Below are 15,557 nucleotides of genomic sequence, written 5' to 3' on the forward strand. Positions count from 1 at the left end.
CAGCGGCTGCACTCTGGGTGGCTGGCCGCAGATGAGAAACTGGGGGCCCAGAAGGGACCACCCCCCAAGCAGCTACTGCACTGCCTGGCTCCATGCCCCGGGCCACCACAAGCAACGAACACATTCATTCCTTGTGGTGGGGATTACCCTATCCGGGCATCTTCTTTAGAGGGTGAAGACATCAATCAGACCCCGGTGGAGAAGAGGGATGGGGGCAGAGCTTCCAGCATCCGTACTGCTGGGTTGGGGGATGCATGTGGGGTCTCCGGGGGACTCCTCTCTCACACTCAGCTTAACCCTTGCTTCCCCTGGGGAGCTGCCCTCCACCCCGGCCTGGACAGAAACGTCCCAGTGGCCAGTCAGCCTGCCGTACAGGGTGTGAGCTCCTGGGTCCTGTTCCTGGTACCGGACAGTGAACGTCAATGCAGTGAAGGCGCGAATGTCTAAGTGTCTGCATCGGTCAGGTGGGATGGACCCCACCCAGTAGGGCTGCTGAAGGCCCAAGGGAGCAGGGATCAAAGCACTTCCATGGGGCACCTGGGTGGCTCAGTGGGTTAAGCCACTGCCTTCGGCTTAGGTCATGATCTCAGGGTCCTGGGATCGAGTCCCTGCATCGGGCTCTCTGCTCAGCAGGAAGCCTGCTTCCCCCTCTCTCTCTGCCTGCTTCTCTGCCTACTTGTGATCTGTCAAATAAATAAATAAAATCTTAAAAAAAAAAAAAAAAGCACTTCCTAAAGGCATGGGGGGATCCCCCCCAATCCCCCGTCATCTCTGCGGGGGTGCACGCTGGGGTCTATGGCTGGGAGGTAGACAGGGCTGGGTGAAGGAAGGAGAAAGAGGAGGGCAAGGTCCAGCCAGGGTGGGGCCGAGGAAGCAGGAGGGGCAGCCGGAGCCCGTGACAAGCAATCTGGCAGATTATTAATCTTAACAGTGCAGCCAATGGAGAGGAAAGAGAAAAAAACCTAGCTTCTTCTAACTCATAAAATATGCCATCAGTCCTTCCACAAAATTAACTGACCCAGACCCCATGCAGGCTTATCGCTCACACACCACCCCCCCTAGCCCCCTGCGGCTCCCCAGAGATTCCAGGACTTCCAAACCCAAGTAAGCCATCGGTCCCACTCCCACAGGGAGCAAAGCAGGAAGTGCGAGGAGACACGCCCAGGGGGCGGGGCGCACAGTAGCTCCGCCCAGCGCCAGCTGTCACAGCTGTGGAATGGAGCGCACCTTGCGGAAAAGCACAGCCCGCCAGGCTGGGCTGGGCGCTTTCTGGGTCACTTCCTATCCCTGGGCTTCAGAGTCGCCATCTGCACTGCGGGACAATCCCAGGCCCTCACCCCAGGAGGACTAAACAGAGTCGCATCCAAGAAGCCTCGACGTAGACCAGTCCTGAGCTAAAGTTCATCCCCTGCTGCTCCAGCAGGCCTGGTGGGGGCAGCGCAGGACCTGTGGGCACCTCCTTCCAAATCGCTCCCAGGACCCAACCCCACGCCGCCGCCTCCTCCTCGCTGGCCTCCTTCCTGCTCTTTTTTCTCTGTCTTGACATTCTTCCTTTTTGAACAAGGGGTGCTACCTTTTCCTTTGGCATTAGGTCCCGCAAATTCTGTCACTACAAAGTCCCCATCAGGCCACGTGACCCCCGAACCCCCACCCCCAGCTCAACAGCCTCCCTCAAGACCCTCCGCGCACCCCAATCCACCCCCTAGTCTGTCTCAGAATGAAACCCAAACTCCTCTCTGGGCCCCAAGGCCCTGCCAATCTGGTCCCTGGATCTTTGCTGCCCTCACCTCCCTCGTCCACTGGGCTCTGGCCACAGTCCCCACCTTTCATCCTCAGGGTCCTCCCCCTGCCTGTCTGTCTGTCTGGAATGCGGCTGCCTGCTCAGAGGGGCCTCCCTGCCGGCTAGAGCAGCTGTCCCCTCCCCGGGTCATCTGCTCCCCCACAACCACGGCGGAAGCTAGCCATCTCCTTGTTTACGCGTTAGTGGTCTGTCTCCCCGACCCACACCGCAGCGCTCAGAACGTCAGCACAGGACAGCAGGGTCACGCTGAGCCTCAGTCACCGGTCACCCGTCTCCGCGGCTCCCCACCCGCCAGGACAAAGCCTGGCCCAGAGCAGGCACTCCAGAAACCGCTGTGCGTGACGACCGAACTCTCAAGGCAAGTGATGACAGACTCTGAGCGACAAGTATCGTCTAGTTTGGGAAGTCTGGGGCGGCAGGTCAGGCCAGTGCGTACCCAGACCTAGCGGGGCGCTCCGTCCTGCTCCCAGGCCGAGAAAGCACCCCCCTCTTCATGCCCCACCTCGCTCCTCAGCCCTGCTGAGATCAGCTCGGGCGGTGCCAGCCCCGCCCACCAGGCTCCCCCAGCCTCCAGGGGGACAATGTACAAAGGGCCACTTCAGTGCGCAGCTTCAGCTCCGTCTCCAGCCCCGAGGCCCCTGGGTGGGGGAAGGGAGGGGAGGATGCGCCCTATGCCTCGCCTGTCTTCATGGGGCCTTCTCTGCACGGGCCGGGAGGGCCACAGATTCAAGCCACAGTGTGGACAGGCTCTGTTCCATGAGCTGCACCTTGGGGGGTGGGAGAGGATGCCCCTGCACAGCGGGGAGGGGTGCCCATGCAGAGGTCAGTCCGTGTACCCAGACAGGAGTGGAGGTGCTCCCAGGGGGGCCTCCCCCTGGGTACAGGGCAGAGGTGAGGGATGCGAAGCTAGGGTGCTGTGGGGTTAAAGGACAGAGAGGAGGAGACCCCGTGGAATCGGGGCCTGGCCGAGGGCGGGGGGGCAGCAGCCTGGGCTTAGAGCCGGCTCCCATCCTGCCTGGGACCCCTGGCTGCAAAACCAGGCACAAGGAACTCACTCGAACAGTTGTCCCAACAACCCAAACTGATCACCTGTGACCTGAGCATGGCACCCAGGGACACCGGGACGACTTAATGCATTCCCAACACTCCTCCGCCTTGGGCCTCGACACGATGGGACCGTCCACCCAGCTGCCCAGCCCAGGAGTCCAGGAGCCGCCCTCCATCCTCCCCCTTGTGGACTCCACACGTCCATCATCAGGCACGTCTATTCCATGCCCCAACGTTCTCCATCCCACCTGTCCCCTGGTGCCACTGTCCCTCGCTGGCTGCACCACCTCCAGCACTCACCGGCACGAGAGCAGCGGCCTTCCCAGGGGGCCTCCGGCCTGGTCCGCATGAACCAAGCAAAAGCCACATCCAACGCTGCCCCCTCCCAGCTGGGAACTCCTGCCCTCGGGATAAAGTCCAGATCCTGTAGGAGGCTCCAAGTTCCTGGGTAATCTTTCACTCTCTGTCTGCAGGTGAGCTCTATGGAGCTGCACTTCCCCCGGGGGCCCCTGGCCTGCCCCCCAAGGGCTCCTCACCCCACACTGGGTGGGGCGGACGGGCTCCCCTGGGGCTCCAGCTCCCCGCCTGATGCAAAGGAGGTGCTGACCTTGGCTTGCTGGATGAATACATGACCCTCCCCCCAAACCCACACACCGCACCTGCAGTGGGTGCTGCCGGGCTCTGAGCCCTGGGCTGGGGCTTGGAAAAGTCCAGATCTGCCTGGGCAGGGCATACCCGGATGTGGCTCATCTACACGAATGGGACAGGGTCCCCTGCCACGGGAGGGCGGTGGCGGAAAAGGGGGACACGGGAAAGGACCCCAGAGCAACACCATGGCTGAGAGGCCGGAGGAGACACAGGAAGGAAGAAGGTGAAAAACGAAGTGACTGTGGTTCACCCTGGGGTGCTCAGCGCCTAGCACCCTGCCTCGCATGCAACAGGGGCTCGACGAGCTGCTGCGGAGTGGGAGGACGGGTTGGAACCCCAGCTCTGCCCCCCACAGCTCTGGGACCCTACTGGCACAGAGGCATGAAAGGGGAGGCTGGTCACACCCGCCTGCAGGGTCCTTGCAGGGATCAGGGGACGTGACGCGGCTGCTCCTGGCCCAGGGCCCACCGCTCCAGCGCTCGGAAACCCGAGCAGCCCAAGCCCCTTCCTGCGGTAGTGGCGGGCCCGGAGCAGGTGCACAGCTGGTTCGCTCTGCCGTTCTGGACACCTGGGGAGCCCCCGTGAAACTGGAACAATAAGCCTTTTCTCTTTTTCCTCCCCCAATTAATCTCAGCCCACCCCTGCCTAGGAGGGGCCATAGCTCCCTCAGGTCAGGCCCTGACTGTCTCCAGCAGGGACACTCAGGAGGCCCCCACCAAATGGCAGGGGACACCACGCAGGGCTGTAGGCACCAGGTCTCTGCTCCTTAATAGGGAGCCACCAATCGGTTCTTGCTCCTTTCATCACTCAGTCCTTCCCACCTGCTAGATCTAGAGACCGTCCCAAGAAAGGCCAGCAAGTTCCCAAATGTCCCGCTGAGTGTGGGGAAGGAGAAGGAGCAATGGCCGTGAGCAGACCATCACCAAAGGGGACAGGTCATTCCAGGAGGTGGGTGGCCAGGATCCTGGCCTCAGCCACGCCATGCCACAAACCGCCCAGGAGAGCCTGCGCACCAAGAGCAGCACCCCCTTTCCAAGTGACGTGTTCCATCTCATCTCACTGCCACAAAGCCATCTCAAAGATGGGGAAACTGAGGCTTGGAGAAGACACAGGACTTGCCCGAGGTCAGGCAGCAGCAAGCTATGGGGAGGACCTGGATCAGCAAAGACCATGAGCGTGTGCACCGATGCTCACCCAGGTTCCAGAACCTCCGGATCCCTGCACCACCTCAGTTTCCCCACTGACCACTGGGGGACTGGATCCCCCAGCTGCCGGCTGACATCCATGGGTAGGGCCGCATTCTAGGTCTGCTGCTCCGTCTGAGTTCCGTGACCCGGCTTCTCTGGGCTAAATCGAGGGGTGCTACTTTCTTGATGCTATGTTCTGGGGTCTGGTCCCCAGGTTCTCCTTCAGAAAGTTCTGCAGCCCAGGTCCTCCTGCCTGCTGGCAGACTCTGTCTTTTATCTTCTACTCAATGTGCTTCCTTTCCAGGGCCCTGTATTCCTTCCCAGCCGCCCCGCAGGAGGACTCACAGCCCCCGGAGCCCGTGCTCCAGCTCTGTGGCTCCTTAGGCCTGCTTTAGAGCCGTAAGCGCAGCAAGGAGGGCCAGCACAGTGTCCCCAGGCCCAGGATCCCAGGGCCGCGGGGGATCGGAGTGCACACCCGCAGCCGGGCGGGAATGCCCTTCTCCATTGTGCCTTCCCGTCTCTCCAGGACAACGCTTCTGATCACTCCTAGTGCTGGCCTGGGCCCTCACCAGTCCGCATTGAAATGGCCCCCAAGATGGCCCTTCCCAAGGACAGAGACCTTGGGTCACGTTTTCTTTGGGGTCAGGGCCTGGAACCTCCTTAGTGGGTCTAATGAACACTGCTGAATGAATTAGCAGGTGGCCCGGATGAGAGGCCACACACGACGGAGCTGCTCTTACTGTGGGTAGGGGTAGGGGATGTGCACAAAACCCACGCACAAAGACACACCACGCGGTCACACCCCGAAGTCTGCAGATCCGTGCCCCCGGCACCTAGCCTGAGCCCGGGCACTTGCTGGACAGCAGCCGAATGAATGAATGAGAGCTCTGTACCGAGCACAGGGGCAGGGGGGCATGGGGGAGACTGAGACCGCATCCTCACTCAGGATCAGAGCTCCGCTGTGAGGACAAATACCATTTCCAACAGGCAGAACTTGACCGTGTTGCAGGAGGACCCCTGGAAAGGTGCTTCCGAGCAGGAGGCAGTAAGGACGCCGGTCAGCAGCGGTCAACACCCCCACTGGGCACCTGGGACTATCTCTGGCTGGGAAAGGCAGATGGCAGCACCTGGGGGAGGGGGGGAGTGGGCAGGCTTTCCCGATGGAGGTGGGCAGGCCAGGGCCCTGAGGCACTGCAGGAAGGTCAGAGGTTTGAACGGGATTTTCGGGGTGCCACACGCCAGCAGCCCCACACCAGGACTCTCTCGCTGACCCCATTTGCAAGGATGAGAGAAACACAAGCTTCAGCCACAGGTGCGCCTGTTCCAGGGGTGGGCCTGGGGCCAGGCAGCTCCCACTGGTCCCCCTGGAAGCCACCCACGGTAGTGACCCCACAGTCAAACAAATGGGGACCTGGGCTGTTCTCAGGGCAGGTTTCTTAGACCGCTCTCCTTTAGATTATAGCCGCGTTTCTTTCTGATGATAAAGCTGTTGCACACATCCTAGAGAGTTTGAAAATCACAACAAAAGCAACAGGACCCTATCAGCCACGGTCCCACCATCCCCGAGCTATCCCCTTGGCCTAAGTTCTCCCAGACTTTTTTTTCCTGCTCATATTCCTGCTGGAATGAACCATCCATGTGGATTTCCTGCCAGCTTTTAGACACCAAGCATTTCCTCTAAGGAGCTTTGCCCTCCACATGGGAGGACGGAGTGCAGACCTGAGCCCTGGGGACTGTGCTCTCCTGGGCTTCTTCCCAGCAGTCCCCCTCCAAGACCTGACCTGGAACCTGTAGAGAGACACTCCAGCTTGGGAAAGGAGAGGGGGAGGGGTGCGGCCACACAGCCCCGGGCTCTCCTCCTACAAGCCACAAAGCAACTCTCAGACTCTCTGCCGCTCTCCCTGGTCAGTCCCAAGCACCTCAGGGCCTCCAATGTTCCCTCTGTGAAATGGGCGTGTTTGGCTGGCTACCTGGCTTCAAGGTTCCCCAGCCTGGTCCCCTGTCTAGGCTGAATTGACAGTCCCCTGAGCTGGGCTGCACCTTCTTTCTCTGTCTACTCCACTGGGACCAGGCCCTTGGCAGACCTGCCCGGCCCTCGGGGTTCTCGGCATCCCATGGAGCAGACAGAGGGAAATTCTGGCAGGGAGGATCAACCTCGGCCTCGAGGTGGGGGTCAAGCAGGGCCTCCTGGTGTGGCAGGGGGTTAGTCTCAGGGGATGAGCCAGCACCTGCTAGGAGAGGAGGGGAGGGCCCTTCCGGAGGGACAGCGTCTGCAAAGGCCACGAAAGCCAGCACCTGGAGGCGGAGGCACCACAGATTCCATGACCCGCCCCCCAGCGGCAGGTAGGGGGCCACTGCCCATACCCGGGTGTGGCTCCAAACATTTCTGACAGCAGTGACATGCCAGGGTCCCAGTGGCTGCCCTCGACACCGCTGCGAGGGGTTTGCCCGCGGGTCCTTTGGCGTCAGTTCCTCCTGCACAGCCAGACTCCGCCTGCCCCGCTCCCAGCCCTCCCAGCCCTGTGGAGCCTCAACATTCTGCTCTTCACCTTGGGTGTGGCAGGTGTGACCTTGAGCCAGTCACCCACGTTCTGTGGGCCTTGGCTCGAAGACTGAAGCCTGTCCTGGGCTGTTCCAAGGACCAGATGGGACCAAAGGCTTGGCTCCACCTCCTCTGACCACAAGGGCTCCGGAGCACCTACTCTGTGCCAGAACCCCCAACCCGCCTCTTTGTTTCTCTCTGCCGAGGAGGGCTCTCTTCCCAGAACTACCCCTTAGAAATGCGGAAGGCCCCCAGTGGGGGGGCAGGTTTTCTGACTCCCGGATATGGGCACAGTTGAAAACCTAGCGCTAAGCCTCCGACTCCTGCTAGAACCAACTGGGATGACGTGCTGGGCGCTTTGGACACTACAGAGAGCGGCACAGTCACTGCTTCTTCTGGCCAAGCGGCAGAACCACCTCCCGTGAGCCCAGCAAGCTGCCTGCCCTGTCTAGGCCTCAGTTTCCCTAGAATGCAATGAGGATTACTTGAGCCCCACCGCCCAGGGCTCCTGTGATAACTGCAATGAAATCACGCAAGAAAGCACCAGCATTTCGCGCCCGTTCGAGCTGTCAAGGAGCCCCAACCACTCACGATCACAGCCCAGGGAGATGGCTGGGAAGGCGCCCCACCCTCAGTCTTCTCCAAACCCACCAATCTGCGTGGCTTCCGGAAGGGGCCCGCACCCGCCTCTCTCACTATCACCATTCAACAAATACTTAAGAAATATGTACCAAATGCCTTTTCCATGTCAGGCAAGGGGCCAGCCCCCAGCTACACAGCTGCCTGTGTAGCCCAGCCTGGAAGCCCAGCTCCTGCCCAGCGATCGGCAGCCCTCCCCGTTCCCCCTCCACTGGCCACCATCACCACTCACGCACCATGATTCACCCAGGCTGTGTGCCAGGCCCGGGGTAGTCAGAGTGGGGCCATGAGTGATTTGTCCAGGGTGTTAAGCAAGCTACGTGAGGTCCACGGCCAGCTGGGACCTGTTTCCAGAAGGAAACAGCAGCAGTAGGGGTCTGGAAAAAAGGATGTGGGGGGTCAGTGTGGTGGGTGCAGAGCTGGGTCAGGGTAGAAGGGAGCAGAGGTGGAGAACACAGGTCGGGGGGGTGGGCAGGGCCCCAGGATCCAGGTTGAGGGCAAGGGGGTTGAGGCTAGAAGTCACTGCAGACGCCATTCTCAGAGGAGTGACTGAGGAGTCTAGACTCAAAGCCCCATGAGGGGTTGGGGTCCTACAGGCTGGATACGATCCCAGCCCTGCCCTGGCCTGGCCCTGAGCCCCGGGCCCCAGGCCCCAGGCACCCTCAAACTGCCAAATGAGGATAATAATAGTACCTACTTCGAGGGAAGTTAGGAGGCGTCGCTGGGATAATGCAAAGGGCTTGGCCCCATGCCCAGCACATAGTAAGTGCTCGAGAAATAGCAGCAAACGATCATGACTCAGAGGTCAAGGTGGGGTGGAAGTGCCTGGGAAGTCATCCATCACGGGTCTCTGTCAACCAGAACCCTGGAGCCTGCCTCTGGCGGCCCTCCCTTGCTCAGACCCCCATCTGTGCTGCTCCTTCTGGGAAGTTCCCAGCCTGCCCGGAGAGGGCAGCTGGAAGGCAGACCCGGAGGAGGCCCCGGGGGCAGCAGGGCTCTGGCCTCCTGTCCTGGCCCTCACCCTGGCCCTCCCTGGGGATTCCTACTTCAGTGGGAACCACAGTCTTGAGCCAAGTAAGTTCTAAATTCGTAAAACAACGGAGTGATGAGGTCCATGAAGGATTCCCATTGTTCCAATTTCATTTGTATAGAAAAGATGAAAATAAAGTGAGCCCACAGGGTACTTTCCACTTGAGGCGGTGTAAGAAAAAGTATTTTGGGACCCCGTTCACTTCCTGGATTCCCGGCAGGGCCATGGGGCTCCCATGCGGCCCTGTTCTAGACCACAGCAGGACGGTCTGCTGGCCTTCCACCGCGCCCACTTCCGGCCCCACCCAGGGCCCCACTTCCCCTTCCACGCCGTGTGGTGAGGAGGTCCCTGGGACCATCCCTCTGTGGTCTGAGGCCGTCCTCCTGAGGGCTGGTCTCTAATGGGGACGAAGAAGCGGGGAAGGATGGGGAGAAGAACAGGAGCACTCCCTGGGACTGACAATCAGTAATTCACTTAATCATTCATTCATTCGAGCTCCTATACGAGGCGGAACTCACAGCTTAGCCCGACGCGCAATAGCACACACACGAACAAGACAGATGTGATTCTCCGCCAGCCCGCAGCAAGGAGTTTCCCCGCACAACCGATGCTCAGCTCGGATGGAGAGGACGGATCATCCCTAACAAGACACTGTGCCTCAGTTTCCCCACCGGCAAAGGGGATGATCACGGTACCTCTGTCATGGGCTGTGGTAAAGATGCAATAAATGAGAGGTACTGGTATGCTGATGGGCAGGCAGCGTGCCTGAGAGGGGCTGGAAGGCCGGGTGTGACGGCAGAAGGGGAAGAAGGGACGGATCTGGGGAGGGCTGACACCACGGAGGCGGCTTTTGAAGGGTGACAGTGTTTCAGGGGACAATGGAAGAGGTGGGGGGAACAGACATTCAGGCAGAGGGAACAGCATAAGCAAGGGAATAGAACTGGACATTTGCGGCCTATCCGGACCACCTCTCAGAGCTCGGCCAGGCTGAAACCTGGGATCTAGATGGGTCATTCTATGCAGACAGCCCAAACCGGGCCAAGGTCAAGGGAAGGCTAGAGAAGGAGTGAGACAGGGTCAGAGGAGTGGAGGCTCCCAGGAAGGGAGGCACCAGCCCTCCTTCCCCCTGCCCTGTATCTCACTTATTTGGCTCAGAGGGATCCCTGCTCCTGCCCTCAGCCGTTCCAATGTCCTCCCCTCCTCCAAGCTAAATGACGGCCCAGCAGCTCCCCAAGTCTACCGGACCAAAAGTCTCCTCATTCAACTGCCATTTATCAAGCACCCACTGAATGCCTGGGTGCTGAAGCTGACACGTACCAGCACCCACTGTGACATGAGTAAGCTGTTGGTACAGCTTCAAAGGGGCCTTGCTGGAAGACTGACACCACAGAAACCTGCCATCGGTGTTCATCAAGCACCTTCTTGTCCCACAGTTGCTGCCGGCACACCACTGTCCCCTGGCCCCAGCAATGGACACGGAAAGGCAGGCCTCTGCCTACGCAGACTCACAGACAGCAGAGGAAGCCAACAGCGACGCAGACCCCTGATCTAGCGAGGCAGCTGCGTCGTCTCCAAGGAGGCAGGGGTGTACCAGGAGACTTATTCTGAAAGAGGGGGCGTGAATGCTCACCAAGAACAGAACCAAGCAGTTCAAATAGCAATACTACGCATCATTCCCATTTTAGAGGCAAGGACACTGAGGCCCAGAGAGGCCAAGTTCACCAGTCCCCGGTTGCCCAGTAAGGAGTGACTGAGTTGAGATTTGAACCTGGACCGCTGGATCTGAAATCCGTGCTTCTTACTGCTGCACCGGACCATCCCACGGTGCAGTTACTGCCACGCCCCCCCACCCCCGCCCCTAAGCAGCCAGCACGGGCTAGGCAAGATCATGGACACCCAAGAATATCTGCTGCTCAACTACAGTCCATTCTCCTGGGGCTAAGGTCTCCACCTGGCTGCCCATGACAGTGCCCCTCACAGGAGGTCATTGTGTTTGTTGGTCTCCATGTCTGGAGAACCTTCTAGAAGAGAGCCCTGGTCCCCCGTGCAGGGCTAGAGCCGGCTAGCAGAAGGGTTGCAGTACAGAGAACAAAGAGGCTTTGGCCTTGGGGAACACAGCAGGGTCTGCTGGATGCCATGGCTAAGGTGCCCGTGGGGACAAACAGGCTGTCAATGCAGACCACCCAGCCCCAACCACTGCCCATTGCTCCTCTCTTCTCCCAGAATAATGTGAGGACCTGGACATGCAACTCCCCCAGCCCTTGGCTTTCCCCGGTCACCTCCAGCCCCCATGAGTCTCATACCACTGGGACGAGGCGAGCCAGTGAAGGGAGCCTGGCCCACCAGGTGACATCAGTGTCCCAGGTAATCATCCTGACACAGCAGAGATTTCCCGACTATTTCTCAGGTGCTGGGCACCTTAAACCCATCATTGCATCCAGACCTCTCCGCGACCCTGTGGCGGACTCTCCCCATTTGACAGATATGGAAACTGAGCCTCAGAAAGCGGACTTGCTCGTGGCGGCCCAGCCACCACAGTAAGAGGGATTCCAGATGTGGGTCAGGCAGCCCTGACCGCAACAGGGGCACTGGGCAGACTCTGGAGGGGGTGCCCAGCCAGATGGCAGCACTCCCAGCCCCAGCCGGTCCCCACCGTCCTCAGGAGCTAGCGCCCGCTCCATGGGAGGGCCCGCAGTCTCACCCCACCTGGGTCTCCTTCCTGGCCCTGCTTGACCCAAAGCCCCCTCCAGCCCCCTCCAACTCTCCACACATACCAGGCACTCAGCTCAGAACCTCTGCTCCTGCCATTCCCTCTGCCTCAAGTGCCCTTCCCTCCTCTCCTCCTGAGCAAGCCAACTCTTCCAGCAAGTTCTCTCTCCTCCTTGGGCTCGCAGCACCTCTTTCAAACTTTCAGAGGACCCTGTGCCTCTCTCCTTAGCCCTCGGAGACTCCCCCTGCCTGGATCTTTAGTAACTGCCCTGGGAGATGGGGCACGAGGGCCCCACAACTCCCCATCCGAGCAGCTCTGGATGGGTGTCCCAGGAGCGAGGAGGAGAACCATCGGGATGGGGACAACGAAGTGCTGGGGGGCCATGGAGGAGTCTCTCTAGGGTAGTATTCCTGCCCACATCCCTCCTAGGGAGTCTTCCAGAGCTGGGAGAGTCACCTGACCTCAGGCCACCAGGGCTGGCCGAGACCCATCTCCGCTTCTCTGCTTCTCATGGCACCCTGGCTCAGGCACCGCCATTCCCACTTACACCCAAGCGCGCTCCCCTCCCCACCCCCGGTTCCAGAACTCACTATTTGCAGATATTTATAGCGCCCTCCCCCAGCCAGGTTCCCTCCCCCGCCCTGGGCAGTGCCGTGCAAAGAGCGGGAGCCCCCCCGCCCCGACAAAAGAACCGGGGGTGCTCTCCCCACTCTGCCTGGTCGCCACGAGCAGCCACAGTCCCAGCCCCCGCACCCGCCCTGCTCCCGGACCGCGCCTGGGCCTCCGCCGCCGCAGCCCGGGGTCGGGGGGTGGGGGAGGCGGGCGCTGAGGCCTCCCGCCCCCAGCCCCGTGCGGCGCTGGAGGTTTGGGGAGGGGGGCACGGCGCACAAAGCGCTGCTCGAGCCCCGCGCTTCGGGGACGCCCCCCGCCCAGACCGGGGGAGGGGATCAGAGGGATGAGGCTTTGCCCTCCGGGGCCGGGGAAAGCTCCGCGGAGCAGCCGGGTTGGGGGAGGGGGCGCCGAAGCCGGAGCCGAGTAGCCTGCCCGGCATCCCGCCCCCTATCTCGGCCCCCCCGCCCCCCCCAGCCCCCCGGCCCGGTGCTCCCGCCCCCGCCCCTAGGGTCACGCTCAGGGAGGGGGCCGTGGGAGCCGTAACGGGGGGGCGCTGCGAGCGCGGAGGAGGCGGCGCGGAGATGAAGGCTGGGGGCCGGGACTGCGGGGATGGCGGGGCTGCGGCGCGGGTCCCCGGACGCCAGGGTCAACTCACCCATCGCCCGCTGGGTTTCAGCAGCGGCGGCAGCAGCGGCGGCGGCGGCTCCGCGGCCCCCGGGGCCCCCGGCGGGGAGATGCTGGCGTCCGCCGCAGCCTCTCGCCCCATCCCGGGCTCCGGCGGCGGCTGCGGCGGGCGCCCGGCATCGCGGGCGGCGCGGTCCCGGCCCGGCCCCGATCCCCGCCCCCCGCCCCCACCTTCACCCCGTCCGGCGCGCCCGGCGCGGCCGCCTGGCTGCACCCCGGGACCGTGGCTGGGGGCCGGCGAGCGGACGGGCGCGGGGGAGGGCCCCCCGGGAGGCGCGCGGGTAGGGGGTGCGGAGGCGAGGCCCGAGCCCGGCTCGCGGAGGTGCCCGCTCCCGCCCGGCTCGGCGGCTCCGGCCCCCGCCCCGCCCCCACCGGAGCCCCCTCCCCTCGGCCGCCCGCAGCGCTCCGCTCGCCGCGCCGCGCTGGGCCGGGGCGCCTCGGGCCGCAGTCTCCCGCCGCCGCCGCCGCTCCGCGCCTCCCGCGCGTGCGATCAAGTGTGTCTGTCTGTGTGTGTGTGTGTGTCTGTGTGTGTGTGCGCGCGCGCCCCTGCCTGTGACCGTGCGTGCGCCGGCCCACGGCCCGGTGCGTCCTGGGCGGTTGTGTGTGCGATGGGAGGCGGAGCGGGTCAGAGAGCGTGTCTGTCTCGTGTGCGCAGGGGTCTGCGTGTCCGGTTCTGTGCGTGCGCGGATGTGTGCGTCTGTGTTTTGCAGTATGCGTATGGGACTGGGTGACCTACAGTTCCCGAGTGCCTAGGCTTGCACATCTGCGTTACGGTGTGCGCGTGGATCGGCGGCCGTGCCTGCGTGGACCTGGACCGTGATTGTGTGCACACATGTGTGACCGTGCGGAGGGGCCTCTAGAGCCCGTGTGCGGGCATGACTCCGGGGAGAGCTCTGCTTATGTGTACACCCATCTTGGATGGGGTGCGGAGGCCTGGTCTTCCGTTATGGTGCGTGCACAGGGTTAGGCCTTAGACCGAGTCTACACAGGTCTATGTGTTTGCCTGGGTGGCCAGTGTATACCGACCAGGGCTCCACGAGCCTTTGTCTGCCTGTATCCTTCCAACCCCCTCCTGGACTGGACCCTGTACGTGTATGCCAGAACCACAGAGCGCTCTTCCCAGGCGCGGCTCTGTGACTCGACTCCTGGAGCTCCTGGGCGTAGGCCTCCCCTCCCCCACACAATTACGCAGGTCCTCAAGACCCCAAGGTCCGCGCCCTGCCTACCTCTTGAGCCTCCTCTCCTGCCCTCCGGCCACCAACGGCAGCGCCCACCACTTTATACTCTGGCTCCTCATGGTCTTGCTTCGGCCTTCGCGTGCTTCCCGCCCTTCTGGCAGTTCCTTTTGCTTCGGGACTCCTGGGTGAGGCAGTCACTTCCTCCCCGCGCGGGGTACCCTGGGTATGCATCAAGCACGGCTCTGAACTATAGGCGAAGGTGTGTGGGAAGGGCAGGGACACCTCAAGGCCAGGTCCCCGCAAATGCCCTCAACGGGGGAGGCGAAGGTGTCCCACTGGCCTTTCCTAGGCCTTTGGAGCTGCCTCTGGCTGGGCTTCCGACTCCAGATGTCCCCTGCCCACCTTCATCTATCTTTGAAAAGCGGTCAGTGACCCTTCTCCAATGTTCATCTCAGCTGGTCACTCTCCCCCCTGACTCCTCAGTAGCTCCCACTTGCCCTCAGCTTAAGCTCAGTGACTACGCAGGGCAGGAGGCCCTGGCAGCTTGGCTCTGTCTCTTCTCCAGCCTCATCTGCACCCCTCCTGTCCATGGAGACTCTAAGCCAAGAGTAGGCAAATTATTTTGCATAAGGGACAACTAGTCAGTATTTTAGGCTTTGCTGCCTGTAGGGTTTACGTCTCAACTACTCAATTCTGCCACTGTAGTATAAAATCAGCCACAGACAATATGCGAAGGAATGAGCATGGCTGTGTTCCGATAAAACTTTATTTATGGACACTAAAGTGTGGATTTTATGTAATTTTCCTGTGCGTGGAACCTTATTCTTCTTTCGTTTTGTTTTTTTACCTAATCATCTGAAAATGTAAAAATCATTCCCAGCTGGCATCACTCTAAGCACATCCCTGAACCCTCTGTAACATCCTTATGACTCACTTGCATCAGGTATCCTGTCATTCCCTGCAAATCCCACCTATTCTACGCCAAAATGTCAGCATCCTCTTCCTTACCTGCGCCTCCAGCTGACTCTCTGCCCTTCTCTAACCCCTATAGAAAAGGTTCCCGGGGGAACCCTCACTACAGCTCACAGAGGCTCACCTCCATCTCTCCTGCCTCTCCCTGTGCCTCTGCCTGTGGACTCCTGTTATCTGGAAAGGGCATCTCAGAGACAGAGACACACTCTCCTTGCCCCTGGCTTCCCCGGGAGAATCAGCTCTTCCTCCCCTGGCCTCTCCTGCAGCAACTTGGGCATCCCTTGGCCCATGAGAGAGGCACTGTTTCAGGTCTGGCTTGCTCTGGGCATCTTGGAAACTTCAAAGCTGGCCCATTAGCGCCACAGTGGGAATGAAGTATCATATCCTTCCACATTCACAGCTCCCATCCAAAGAGTGCCCAATGTAGCGAGACTGGGAGGCTCCAGAGCCTGGACTCAAACCCTGGTTTGCGGGACTCTCTCATTCATTCTCCACGCTGGGGTGCTC

The 15,557-nt window shown here is 61.3% G+C and overlaps 1 protein-coding gene across 2 annotated transcripts in view; it reads right to left on the reverse strand.

Moving 5' to 3' along the window:
- Positions 1–13,043, reverse strand: part of MGAT3 (beta-1,4-mannosyl-glycoprotein 4-beta-N-acetylglucosaminyltransferase) — a 32,185-nt gene extending 19,142 nt beyond the window's left edge. Inside the window, exon 1 of one of the 2 annotated variants that reach the window (XM_046011018.1) lies at positions 12,872–13,043. The gene's annotated coding sequence lies outside the window, so the exon portion shown is untranslated. Of the gene's footprint in view, positions 1–3,148; positions 3,524–12,871 lie in introns of those variants that run through there. The other variant, XM_046011017.1, reaches the window with a different exon arrangement.
- Positions 13,044–15,557: the final 2,514 nt, after the last annotated feature.

This window comes from Meles meles, chromosome 7 (genome assembly GCF_922984935.1).
Source record: "Meles meles chromosome 7, mMelMel3.1 paternal haplotype, whole genome shotgun sequence".
NCBI classification, from domain to species: domain Eukaryota; kingdom Metazoa; phylum Chordata; class Mammalia; order Carnivora; family Mustelidae; genus Meles; species Meles meles.